This window comes from Bufo gargarizans, chromosome 3, assembly GCF_014858855.1.
Source record: "Bufo gargarizans isolate SCDJY-AF-19 chromosome 3, ASM1485885v1, whole genome shotgun sequence".
Lineage (NCBI taxonomy): Eukaryota > Metazoa > Chordata > Amphibia > Anura > Bufonidae > Bufo > Bufo gargarizans.
In genome coordinates this window covers 496,066,795-496,081,762 of record NC_058082.1, presented here as the reverse complement: position 1 = coordinate 496,081,762, position 14,968 = coordinate 496,066,795, and positions in this window count along the sequence as shown.

Below are 14,968 nucleotides of genomic sequence, written 5' to 3'. Positions count from 1 at the left end.
TGCTACTTGAAGGTTGGAGGGAGAGTAGATGCGAACAGAGTGTACTTCAAATGAAGTGAGCGTAATGGAGGGTGGCAGTGGAGTTGGGCTGTAGGAGCAGGTGTCTGATAGGAGAAGACCAACTCCTCCACCATGTTTGCAGCCAGGGCGGTATGTTTACCTACAGTCCTGTGTGACATCACAAATACACAGCTATGAGTAATCTGATCATGGCCACAACAGCAAGTTTAAAAAAAAACTTTAAATGCACCTTTTATATAGTAGATGCCCCCCTACCACCACTGCATTCCCCACCCTGTGTCCTCCTTGTGCCAGTCCTGTGTAAACTACATTGTGTAGGGACATGATAATTATAGGGTGATGTCATGTTACATGACCGTGGCCTGTATCATGTCACTACACTGTGGTATGACACTGGGGCGATACCGCACTATACAGGATGCTTCTGAAATAGTTTCACCTGTATGTGCTATTGAAGCCATGCTGCTGGGGTTTTCTGAAGGACCCTTTAAGCCTTTGAGATGATTCCATGTAGATCATTTGTTTCATTGAATTGAATTACCACATTAGAATTTTTTTTTCCCTTAGTTTGAAGGTTTGTTTAGTCTGATAACTTGAAAAGATATCTGGATCTGCAGTTTACAGTACAGTGAGGTACTACATGTCCTGTCCGGCTCTGTACCTGTGCCAGGACAAACGTCTCCGATAGGAGGATGACTCCATGTTATTTTACTGGTACACTTGGTGTAGTATACAGGACCCTGAAGAGGCTCTTGTCCTCTACATAGCAAGTGATTTACAGCTTCCAGCATCTATTCCTGTTATGTGTAGGGACTTGCTTCATCTGTCTCAGTTACCTGCTTTTCTTTTTTTTTTTTTTTTTTTTTTTATCCTCAGCCTTTTGGAACCTTAGGAACCAATTACTAGTTTTTTTTATAAAGTTATGGACTCAAGATACAAATTTTTTCAACTTACAATGGTCGACCCAGAACCAATTAATATTGTAACTAGAGAGACCTCTGTGTATATATATATATATATATATATACATACATACAGTAAAGACCAAAAGTTTGGACACACCTTCTTATTCAAAGAGTTTTCTTTATTTTCATGACTATGAAAATTGTAGATTCACACTGAAGGCATCACAACTATGAATTAACACATGTGGAATTATATACATAACAAAAAAGTGTGAAACAACTGAAAATATGTCATATTCTAGGTTCTTCAAAGTAGCCACCTTTTGCTTTGAATACTGCTTTTCACACTCTTGGCATTCTCTCGATGAGCTTCAAGAGATAGTCACCTAAAATGGTCCTCCAACAGTCTTGAAGGAGTTCCCAGAGATGCTTAGCACTTGTTGGCCCTTTTGCCTTCGCTCTGCGGTCCAGCTCACCCCAAACCATCTCGATTGGGTTCAGGTCCGGTGACTGTGGAGGCCAGGTCATCTGGCGCAGCACCCCATCACTCTCCTTCATGGTCAAATAGCCCTTACACAGCCTGGAGGTGTGTTTGGGGTCATTGTCATATTGAAAAATAAAGGATGGTCCAACTAAACGCAAACCGGATGGAATAGCATGCCGCTGCAAGATGCTGTGGTAGCCATGCTGGTTCAGTATGCCTTCAATTTTGAATAAATCCCCAACAGTGTCACCAGCAAAGCACCCCCACACCATCACACCTCCTCCTCCATGCTTCACGGTGGGAACCAGGCATGTAGAGTCCATCCGTTCACCTTTTCTGCGTCGCACAAAGACACAGTGGTTGGAACCAAAGATCTCAAATTTGGACTCATCAGACCAAAGCACAGATTTCCACTGGTCTAATGTCCATTCCTTGTGTTCTTTAGCCCAAACAAGTCTCTTCTGCTTGTTGCCTGTCCTTAGCAGTGGTTTCCTAGCAGATATTCTACCATGAAGGCCTGATTCACACAGTCTCCTCTTAACAGTTGTTCTAGAGATGTGTCTGCTGCTAGAACTCTGTGTGGTATTGACCTGGTTTCTAATCTGAGCTGCTGTTAACCTGCAATTTCTGAGGCTGGTGACTCGGATGAACTTATTCTCCACAGCAGAGGTGACTCTTGGTCTTCCTTTCCTGGGGCAGTCCGCATGTGAGCCAGTTTCTTTGTAGCGCTTGATGGTTTTTGTGACTGCAGTTGGGGACACTTTTCAAAGTTTTCCAAATTTTTGGACTGACTGACCTTCATTTCTTAAAGGAATGATGGCCATTCGTTTTTATTTACTTAGCTGCTTTTTTCTTGCCATAATACAAATTCTAACAGTCTATTCAGTAGGACTATCAGCTGTGTATCTACCTGACTTCTCCACAATGCAACTGATGGTCCCAACCCCATTTATAAGGCAAGAAATCCCACTTATTAAAGCTGACAGGGCACACCTGTGAAGTGAAAACTATTTCAGGTGACTACCTCTTGAAGCTCATCAAGAGAATGCCAAGAGTGTGCAAAGCAGTAATCAAAGCAAAAGGTGGCTACTTTGAAGAACCTAGAATATGACATATTTTCAGTTGTTTCACACTTTTTTGTTATGTATATAATTCCACATGTGTTAATTCATAGTTTTGATGCCTTCAGTGTGAATCTACAATTTTCATAGTCATGAAAATAAAGAAAACTCTTTGAATGAGAAGGTGTGTCCAAACTTTTGGTCTGTACTGTATATCACTTACTTTATTAAACAATATGGGAGACATGTATGTTCTGATAAAGCAAGACCAAATACATGCAGCTTGGTAGAGCTATAGAAAAACTATTTGTAAAATTAAGGCTAAAACTTTTAAATGTGTCTGGTAAGGAATGGGGTGGGGGTAAAACTGTTGGTCTGGAAGTGGTTAAAAAAAAAAAAAAGTATATATATATTTTATATATATATATATATATATATATATATATATATATTCACATATATAATTCCAGCATTCATTGCCTTTTTACTTAATTTTTTTTACCGCTTTAGTATAATCTTTTATCAATTATTATTTGTATGAACACATTAGTGTTTTTTCTCTTTCACCAGCAGTTTGCACTGGTTGAATTGGCTGATGTTTGACATACATAGCTCATAAAAGCCAAAAGTCAAAAAAAGTTGGCATACAAGTCACTGATACTTCAGCTGTAGAAAACACTAGAGGTCCTAGATGGAACGGAAATTGAAAGATTCAAAGTAGAAGTAAGAATATATGAGAAATGTAAGAAAGATTAAAGCAAAAAAATGAAGACAAGTGAATGCTGTTGGGCAGACTTCACCTTACCTGCTTGTTGCTTTGGTTTATCTTTTCAGAGAGTAGAGAAGTGGATCACAGAACTCTTATATACTTTCTACTAGTCATTATAATGTAAAACAGGGATTACCCCAAACGTGGAAGGGGCAGAACTCATTAGTTTGTATGACTGCTGGGAAAATCCTATAATTTCTTGTCAATCTTACTTGTTCTATCTTCCTGGAGGCCAAAATAAACTCAAGGTTTTTTCAGGCTTAGGTAACAAAAATGATTCATGAGCCACCATAGGCATTAAAATAGCTCGTGCAGCAGCTGTCAAGGCGTGACTATGATTTCCCAATTCTGGCAAATTGCTGCCTCATTTAATAATAGTATGTGTGTCGAGGTATCTGTTAGGTCTCTTTTACACGTCATTGGATCACTGACTTGTGCTGGCTATGTTTTCCACAGACTACTCATGTATCCACTGACTTTAATGTGTCTATTTACATATCAGTGGCTTTCCACAGACCATGGTTTGGTGGTGACACCAGGGAAGCATGGCCTATTTGGTCCGCGATTATGGATCTCTCATGCACATCATAGTCTATGATAACCACATACACAACGTGGATGCAATCTGTGTTTTTTTTCCATGGTTTTTATAGATCACTGCAGGAGATGCTCTGGAAACTAATTCATAGCCTAGCAGTGTCCGGGGAATACACGGATCCTTCACAGACATCTTCACAGATATCATGACGGACACAGAAGTGTGAATGAGGAGACTGGTGTTAGAAGTTTTATTTTGTATGTTGACAGGTGTTTCCCCACAAATTTTCAAACTGTGCAACTAGTAAATACTTTCCTCCACCAGCTTACATGTTGGGAGCATAGAGACATACCGGAAAACAATTTATTTAAAGATGAGATTTGTATCCTGGATCTGGCATACATAATTTATTTTGCACATTAGGTTATGTTCAGCCCCAGCATATGTCATTAGGGTCTGTTATGTCTGTCACACAAAAGATGTTTTGGTCTGTGGGACGGGAAGATGCAGCGGCGGCCGTGCAGGGATCTGGAGCAACGTGGGTGCCAGGGAGTGGTGTAAGTATAATCTATATGAGCTACCCAGTCATTGGGTTCATGGTTTATACTTTGGATAACTCTTAATATGGAGTTACCCTCCCTTTTGGAGCTAAAACAGCTTCCGCTCTTCTGCTAGAGAATGGACTGGTTATATACTGTATACTGCTAGAGAATGGACTGGTGTATATACAGGTGTACTGCTAGAGAATGGACTGGTGTATATACTGTATACTGCTAGAGAATGGACTGGTGTATATACTGTATACTGCTAGAGAATGGACTGGTGTATATACTGTATACTGCTAGAGAATGGACTGGTGTATATACTGTATACTGCTAGAGAATGGACTGGTGTATATACTGTATACTGCTAGAGAATGGACTGGTGTATATACTGTATACTGCTAGAGAATGGACTGGTATATATACTGTATACTGCTAGAAAATGGACTGGTGTATATACTGTATACTGCTAGAGAATGGACTGGTGTATATACTGTATACTGCTAGAGAATGGACTGGTGTATATACTGTATACTGCTAGAGAATGGACTGGTGTATATACTGTATACTGCTAGAGAATGGACTGGTGTATATACTGTATACTGCTAGAGAATGGACTGGTGTATATACTGTATACTGCTAGAGAATGGACTGGTATATATACTGTATACTGCTAGAAAATGGACTGGTGTATATACTGTATACTGCTAGAGAATGGACTGGTGTATATACTGTATACTGCTAGAGAATGGACTGGTGTATATACTGTATACTGCTAGAGAATGGACTGGTGTATATACTGTATACTGCTAGAGAATGGACTGGTGTATATACTGTATACTGCTAGAGAATGGACTGGTGTATATACTGTTTACTGCTAGAGAATGGACTGGTGTATATACAGGTGTACTGCTAGAGAATGGACTGGTGTATATACAGATGTACTGCTAGAGAATGGACTGGTGTATATACAGATGTACTGCTAGAGAATTGTTGTACACCAATTTTTTATTTTTATTTTTGCACTATTCTCACCACTTTTACAACAACAAATTACCAAATGGTACACCACGCATCAAATACAAAAAACTCTTTATTGTTAGACAATATTATATAAAAGATATCAGAGCGGGGCACACATCCTATAGATATTTATGATGGGATTACCCATTTAAGTCAGAAGTTAGCTAAGGTTTATGAGCAGCCTAAAGCTTGTATATAGAATATTACCCCTTTTTGCCATGAGCCATCAGTATTTCCGCTGCAGTAACCCATCGTTTGCATACTGAAGACAGTGTACGACTACATTCACATACATGGCATAAACTTTAGTACTCTGTATTGGCAGGGGAACAGGGTACCAGAGTTTGCTGTCTCCGGCATAGCTGGACACAGCAGAACACTGCCGGGTACCCATTGGCCCAGATTCAGGTAGATTTGCCCATTACTTACACCTGAGCCGCTCAGCTGAATTTCTCTGCGCTGGAGCAATTTTGCCAAATTGCCACCTGATTCAGGAATCGTTTGTTCATTTAATTTGCTCCTGTTTAAGGCAAAGCTGAGGGCGCAAGGCCGTGCAAGTCAAAGTGGGTGTGCCCCTATGTAAATGAGGAATTTTCGGCTCAGCAGAGGTTTGCTAGCATAATTTCAGGGCAAATCCTGCTCAGCTGCTTGCACTGAGCAAATAAATAGGAGCAGACTTGCGCAGGTTCTTTGCTGAATTTCATCCTGCTTTTTCCTACCCCCCCCTGAGCAAGGAAATTCAGCCCTTTTGCAAGACATGGCACCTCCCAAAGGGACCAAAATAAGGAAGGCCAACTTTGTGGCTGCAGAGATGGACATCCTGATTGCTGCACTCCAGCAGCATAAGGAAGTCCTATATGGTGCCCAGCGGGCAAACACCACCATTGCCCAAAGGAGGGCTATATATGAAGCCATTGCCCTGGACATCAATGCCCTGGGTAATGAAGTGCGTACCTGGGATGACATCCAGAAGAAATTAAATGATATGAGGCGCAGGGTCCGTGAAAAACTGGCTCTTATCAGGAAGCATACCGGTGGCACGGGAGGTGGTCCGCGATGTATGATCCGGCTCAATCAGGAGGAGCAGCTTATTGCACAAACGTTCATGCAGGAGCAGGTGGAGGGACTTGAAGGGTACGACTCCACTGTTGGGAACTTGGGGACTGGTAAGTTATTTTTCTTTCATATCTGCTGTGCATCATGGGAGGGGGTACAAGTGAACATATGAGAAGTGTGTTGCACCAGCAAAATATGTCGTTTTGGTGTCATCCACAGGTGGTGATGAGGAAGAAGAAGCTGGGCCGTCTTCGGCTGCGGCTCGACCCAGCCCATCCAGACCAGAGCCAGGGGTCCAGTCAGGCCCCATGGACATTCTGGCTATGCTGGTCCAGGAGGAGATCATATCGGGGCCAAGTATGGAGGAGCAAGTGGTATTGGAGGAGGATTCCTTTTTCCTCATCCAGGAGGACTCTGGCTCCCTCCAGGAGGATACCACCATCCCTGTGCAACCCACCACCCCCCCGCCCAGCACGTCATCCCCCTCCAGGGCAAGCCCCTCCAGGGCAAGCCCCTCCCTTGTGGACCCCTCCCCTTCTCCCTCTGTCCGTGGCCGAGCCTCTCCTCCCAGGAAGGCTCTGTCCAAAACGAGGCATATATCCTCCAGCCTCCGTGACGGTCTGCTGGAGGAGCAGGCCCTGCAGACCCGCCATATAGGGGCCATGGTGGGAGAGGTGCGTCGTCTGGCGGACAGCATGGCATCCACCTCCACCTCTATGCAGCATGCCCTCACCCTGCATGAGGACCGGGACAAACATGTGGCACAGAGCCTGGGGGAAATTAGTGGCAACTCTAAGGCCATAGTCACCTGCTTGGTGGCTCTGGAGACCACACCAGCTTTGTTAAGCAGGATGACAGCTGCGGTGGAGGCCAATACCGCTGCTGTGCAGGCCAACACCGCTGCAGTGCAGGAGGAGGCGAGAGTTACCCGCCGGCATCAGCGGGATACCACCACCCGCCAAATGCGGATGTTGGCCCAGACCAACACCATCCTTGCCCGCCTGGCCAACGCCATGGAGGGCATGCAGCCACCACCTGCAAGGAGTGTGGAAGTAGGGGTTGATGCTCCTCCCCCCCCTCCTCCCCCCACCCCTCCATCCCCACCCCATGCCTCCTCCGCACCACGGAGATTGAGGAGCCAGAGCCGGGGCACCCTTGGCCCAAAGAAAAAAACAAAAAAATAATTTTATGTCTACATTTTTTTGCTCAACACAATATGATTTTTTTATTATTTTTCGATATGCTCAGGGTATGAGATTATTTTTTTTTTATATGCTCAGGATATGAGTTTTTAGATTTATTTGTAGTCCCTACACACGGTGAGGAGTGTATACTACAGTGTGACTGGTGTGTGAATGGGGGGGGGGGGGGTGGCACTCCTGCTGGAAAAGGGGTGTCACCCTCTGCCATGTGAAAGGTGTATGAATGGACAGCAACATAATTGGAGCCTTGACGCGGCGTTGCTGCTCCCTAATACCATGGGGTATTGTTGGGTCTAATCCAATTGGGGGTGCATGTGTCGGGTGTGTGCTAGGGACTACAGTGGTGTACATACATGCATTATACTTGTGACAAGATCAGGGTGTGTTTAATGTGCAAAGAGACGTTCCACAAGACCATTCCGGATTGCTCTTCCCTCAGAAGATCCGGTAGTGTTTCTTGGGGGGGGGGGGGGGGGTTGCGTGGTTCGGGGGTAAGGTCATTGCGTAGCTCAATGTGCATGCCCCTTCTTTGAGCTAAATTGTGGAGAATACTACATGCCCCTACGATTTGGCATACAAAGTTGGGTGAATACAATAGGGTCCCCCCTGATTTATCCAGACATCTGAATCGAGATTTAAGGATGCCAAATGTGCGCTCCACCACCGCACGGGTACGTGCATGGGCTTCGTTATATCTTTCCTCTCCTGGTGTTTGAGGGTTACGAAATGGGGTCATCATGTGAGGTCCCAGGGCATAGGCAGAGTCACCTGGAAGGGAAAAGACAGGAGGATGTTAGTCGTGCATGTGCCCCTTGTGATGTGTGCATCATGGGGGGGGGGGGGCAGTCATACCTGACACCCATGTCACTCACCAATCAGCCAGCTGTCTCCATACATGTTCTGGTCAAACTCGGTTGGGATGGGGCTGTGTCGGTAAATAAAACTGTCATGGCTTGACCCTGGGTGTTTGGCACGGACATGCCATATGAGGCCATGTGCATCCACAATCATCTGCACATTTATCGAATGCCAATGTTTCCTGTTGCAGTAGATATGCTCGAGGTGCCGGGGGGGGGGGGGGGGGCGTAGTGCCACATGGGTACAATCTATTGCACCCACAGTGCGTGGAAATCTGGCTAATAAATAAAAATCACTGATTGCCTTCTGCCGCACGTCAGCCGTGGTTGGTTTGATAAATTGTGTGCCCATTCGTCTGAGTATTGCAGGGATCACTTGGTGCACACACCTGCTCATGCTGGATTGGGACATCCCCGCCACCACTCCACCTGTGCGCTGAAATGAGCCAGTTGCCAAAAAATGAAGGGTTGCCACTACCTTCACCAGTGGCTGCACTGCCTGTCCCCGATGGGTCGGGCTGCTGATGTCATCCTGCAGGATTGTTACCAACTCAAGGATGACTTCAGGGCTAAAGCGAAACATGCGATACACCTCAGTATCAGTCATCTGAAAAAGGTTGTAGCGCCCTCTGTAAATCCTCTCCCGTGCCCTCCTACGAGTCGGCTCAGTCAATAGAATATCAAGAACCATAGCTGCCCCTGGCATGTTGGTGCACAGATGTGAGGTCCCGAAAATGTGGGTGCTCTGCTTGTTCAGATCGTCTGTCTACGTGCTGCTGAAGTTGCGCGCTCCTTCAGATGACATTTGGCCATCTTTTGCTAACTTGCCCCTGCTTTTAACAGGAGCAAGTTTGCCCAGGGAAAAAAGCTTGCACGCTTCCAGCGCAAGATGCGCATCACACGCGCATGTTTCTGAATCATCGGCAGTACCTAATTTGCATATTCGCTGAGGGAATTCCATGAAGGCGCAACTTACACCCCGCGCAAAATTGCACGAAAATTGCGCAGGAACAGCTAGGCTGCGTGCGCGGGAAAATGGCCGCATTTCAGGCTTAACTGGTTTACAGAATCAGCCGCAAATTTGCATAGGAGCAAATCAGTACTTGCGCGGCGCAAATCACACTTGTTCCCGCGCAAGTGCTTCTTGAATCTGGGCCATTGACTATAATGGGATCTGACGGGGATCCAGCCACTTTCTGCCATAAATGTCAGAATTCGGCTGGACAAAAAGTCTTGTATGCAGTAATTTTTGTCCAGATGAAAGCCCGCATTATTGCAGTAAAGCAGCCAGATCACCATCGGATCCAATTATAGTAATTGAGGATTTGGAGGTGAGTATCTGTCTCTGGCTATGCCGGATACATAGCCTTATATGCTAGTACAGAGAAGACTAATATTTAAGAAGCTTGTCTATTTTCCAGTGACAAGCATCTACCGTGCCTACAATACACACACATAACCGGATGAGTGATGGGGGGTTCCTGCATCTATAATAATATGTGTTAGCACATCTCTAATAGAAGAAGGAAATGGATGAATCTGGGAACCTTTATAAAGAATTTGCATTGTTACTAGTGGATGCGGATTTAGCATAACCTGAAACATTGTTTTTCTTTCCATTCCCACATGTTACTCTTATTATTAGACCTCACCCAATGTACGTTAATTACTTACACAAAGTGCTATTTTTAGTCTTTGACTAAGAGGGGCGAGACGAATAATGGATTGCACAATGTTATGTCATGATGTTTCAATAGTTCCTTCACATGTTCCCCAAATACCACAACATATCTTATCTTTTAGTTGCCGTGGCTGAGACATGGTTGGACTCTTCACATGACTGGGTTGTTAATATTGAGGGTTTTACACTATTTAGGAAAGACAGGGTCAAGAGAAAAGGCGTTGGTGTGTGCCTGTATGTGAGGAGTGATCTGAAGACAAGTATGAAAGAGGCAATTGTGGGTGCGGATGGTGAGGATGTTGAAACCTTATTGGTGGAAGTTCAAAGGGATATAAAAACTGAAACAATAATACTTGGTGTAATCTATAGACCTCCTAACATCACAGAATAGATAGAAACACAACTGTATAACCAAATAGAGCGGGCGGCACAGGCTGGTACAGTGGTCATAATGGGAGATTTTAACTTCCCAGACATTGACTAGGGTCATGGTTCTGCCTCAACCGCAAAGGGGAGAAGATTCCTCAACTTGCTGCAGGACAACTTTATGGGCCAGTTTACAGAAGCTCCCACTAGGGAGTCCGCCTCTGCGGACAGGAATAGGACATGTTCTATTTTTTTGCGGGGCCCCAGAACAGAAGTGCAGATGCGGACAGCTGTCCGCATCTTTTCTGGCCCCATTGAAAATGAATGGGTCCGCACCCGTTGCGCAAAATTGCGGAACGGATCCGGACCCATTTTGCGGACGTGTGAATGGACCCTTAGTTAAATAAGGTAAATGTGAACAAGTCTTCGGGTCCACATGGATTACACCCAAGAGTTCTTAAAGAGCTCTAAGTTAAATTATTGATGTGCCCCTGTTTATAATAATTTTTAAAGATTCTTTAGGTACCGGTACAGTGCCAAGTAATTGGCGCAAGGCAAATGTAGTGCCCATTTTCAAAAAAGGATCTAGATCCTCCACAGGTAATTATAAACCTAAAGGCTTGGAAAGTATAGTTTGTAATTCGATTTAAAACTGGTTGAAGGACCGTGTCCAGAGAGTTGTGGTCAATGATTCCTGTTCAGAATGGTCCCGGGTCATAAGTGGTGTACCCCAAGGTTCAGTGCTGGGTCCTCTATTATTTAATTTATTTATTATTGATAACGAGGATGGGATTAATAGCACCATTTTTATTTTTACAGATGACACTAAGCTATGTAGTACTGTACGGTCTATTGAAGATGTCCACAAACTACAAGCTGACTTGAACACTCTGAGTGATTGGGCATCAGCATGGCAAATGAGGTTCAATGTGGATAAATGTCAAGTTATGCATCTTGGTAGTAATAATTTCCGTGGCTCACCTGCCCTACGGGATGTAACATTGGCAGAGTCACTTTGGCAGAGTCAGCTGCTTCTAAGGCCACCAGGATATTGTCATGCATTAAACGTGGCATGGACTCAAGGGACAGGGATGTAATATTACCACTTTACAAAGCGTTGGTATGTCCTCGTCTGGAATATGCAGTTAAGTTCTAGGCACTAGTCCATAGAAAGGACGCTCTGCAGCTGGAAAAGTACAGAGGAGAGCAACTAAACTGATAAGAGGCATGGAGGGTCTTAGTTATGAAGAAAAAGTAAAAGAATTACACTTATTTAGTCTTGAGAAGAGACGACTAGGGGGGGACATGATTAACCTATAGAAATATATAAATGGGCCATACAAAAAAATATGGTGAAAAACTGATCCCTGTCAAATGCCCTCAAAAGACAAGGGGGCCCTGCCTCCGACTGGAGAAGAAAAAGTTCAGTCTCCAGAAGCGTCAAAGCTTCTTTACTGTAAGAACTGTGAATCTGTGGAATAGACCTCCTCAGGACGTGGTCACAGCAGGAACAGTATGGGACAGTTTTAAAAAGGGTTTAGATGAATTCTTGAAAGTAAATGACATTAATGCTTATGAAAATGTGTAGAAATCTGAGTCTCACTTCCTACTGGGATTCGCATCCCCACCTATCCCTTGGTTGAACTTGATGAACTTTTGTCTTTTTTCAACCGTATTTACTATGTAACTATGTAACCCCTTTTAATATAAAAATTGCCATTATTTACATATGTAACAACATAAATTAGCATTGTTATAAGGGACATACCATAATAGAACCTACACATATCTAATAAATAGGTTGATTAATGGATGTGAGATATATACGGTACTGTAGCTGGAAGTCTGTTATTGACAGATAAAAAGATAGTTATGAGAGATAGATATTAGATAGATAGATACAAAATTTACTTTTACAAGTAATAAACACATATGATGCCTATACTACAATCTAATCATCTTCTCTGTTGAAGCACCTAAGTGCCCATACACATGTCTGGAGATTCTGTTCAGCTTTCCTCTTGTGTGGTGCAGAAATTCATTAAAAAACTGAAGTTATAACCGATTACATAGTTTTTTCCCTGATACGTAACACCACTAAACGCTGCTACTTCAGGACCATATATGGCTGTAGATTTGTGATGAATTTTGATTGACACAGTGGCCCAGATTCAAGAAGCACTTGCGCGGGAACAAGTGTGATTTGCGCCGCGCAAGTACTGATTTGCTCCTATGCAAATTTGCGGCTGATTCTGTAAACCAGTTAAGCCTGAAATGCGGCCATTTTCCCGCGCACGCAGCCTAGCTGTTCCTGCGCAATTTTCGTGCAATTTTGCGCGGGGTGTAAGTTGCGCCTTCATGGAATTCCCTCAGCGAATATGCAAATTAGGTACTGCCGATGATTCAGAAACATGCGCGTGTTATGCGCATCTTGCGCTGGAAGCGTGCAAGCTTTTTTCCCTGGGCAAACTTGCTCCTGTTAAAAGCAGGGGCAAGTTAGCAAAAGATGGCCAAATGTCATCTGAAGGAGCGCGCAACTTCAGCAGCACCTAGACAGACGATCTGAACAAGCAGAGCACCCACATTTTCGGGACCTCACATCTGTGCACCAACATGCCAGGGGCAGCTATGGTTCTTGATATTCTATTGACTGAGCCGACTCGTAGGAGGGCACGGGAGAGGATTTACAGAGGGCGCTACAACCTTTTTCAGATGACTGATACTGAGGTGTATCGCATGTTTCGCTTTAGCCCTGAAGTCATCCTTGAGTTGGTAACAATCCTGCAGGATGACATCAGCAGCCCGACCCATCGGGGACAGGCAGTGCAGCCACTGGTGAAGGTAGTGGCAACCCTTCATTTTTTGGCAACTGGCTCATTTCAGCGCACAGGTGGAGTGGTGGCGGGGATGTCCCAATCCAGCATGAGCAGGTGTGTGCACCAAGTGATCCCTGCAATACTCAGACGAATGGGCACACAATTTATCAAACCAACCACGGCTGACGTGCGGCAGAAGGCAATCAGTGATTTTTATTTATTAGCCAGATTTCCACGCACTGTGGGTGCAATAGATTGTACCCATGTGGCACTACGCCCCCCCCCCCCCCGGCACCTCGAGCATATCTACTGCAACAGGAAACATTGGCATTCGATAAATGTGCAGATGATTGTGGATGCACATGGCCTCATATGGCATGTCCGTGCCAAACACCCAGGGTCAAGCCATGACAGTTTTATTTACCGACACAGCCCCATCCCAACCGAGTTTGACCAGAACATGTATGGAGACAGCTGGCTGATTGGTGAGTGACATGGGTGTCAGGTATGACTGCCCCCCCCCCCCCATGATGCACACATCACAAGGGGCACATGCACGACTAACATCCTCCTGTCTTTTCCCTTCCAGGTGACTCTGCCTATGCCCTGGGACCTCACATGATGACCCCATTTCGTAACCCTCAAACACCAGGAGAGGAAAGATATAACGAAGCCCATGCACGTACCCGTGCGGTGGTGGAGCGCACATTTGGCATCCTTAAATCTCGATTCAGATGTCTGGATAAATCAGGGGGGACCCTATTGTATTCACCCAACTTTGTATGCCAAATCGTAGGGGCATGTAGTATTCTCCACAATTTAGCTCAAAGAAGGGGCATGCACATTGAGCTACGCAATGACCTTACCCCCGAACCACGCAAGCCCCCCCCCCCCCCCAAGAAACACTACCGGATCTTCTGAGGGAAGAGCAATCCGGAATGGTCTTGTGGAACGTCTCTTTGCACATTAAACACACCCTGATCTTGTCACAAGTATAATGCATGTATGTACACCACTGTAGTCCCTAGCACACACCCGACACATGCACCCCCAATTGGATTAGACCCAACAATACCCCATGGTATTAGGGAGCAGCAACGCCGCGTCAAGGCTCCAATTATGTTGCTGTCCATTCATACACCTTTCACATGGCAGAGGGTGACACCCCTTTTCCAGCAGGAGTGCCACCCCCCCCCCCCCATTCACACACCAGTCACACTGTAGTATACACTCCTCACCGTGTGTAGGGACTACAAATAAATCTAAAAACTCATATCCTGAGCATATAAAAAAAAAAAATCTCATACCCTGAGCATATCGAAAAATAATAAAAAAAATCATATTGTGTTGAGCAAAAAAATGTAGACATAAAATTATTTTTTTGTTTTTTTCTTTGGGCCAAGGGTGCCCCGGCTCTGGCTCCTCAATCTCCGTGGTGCGGAGGAGGCATGGGGTGGGGATGGAGGGGTGGGGGGAGGAGGGGGGGGAGGAGCATCAACCCCTACTTCCACACTCCTTGCAGGTGGTGGCTGCATGCCCTCCATGGCGTTGGCCAGGCGGGCAAGGATGGTGTTGGTCTGGGCCAACATCCGCATTTGGCGGGTGGTGGTATCCCGCTGATGCCGGCGGGTAACTCTCGCCTCCTCC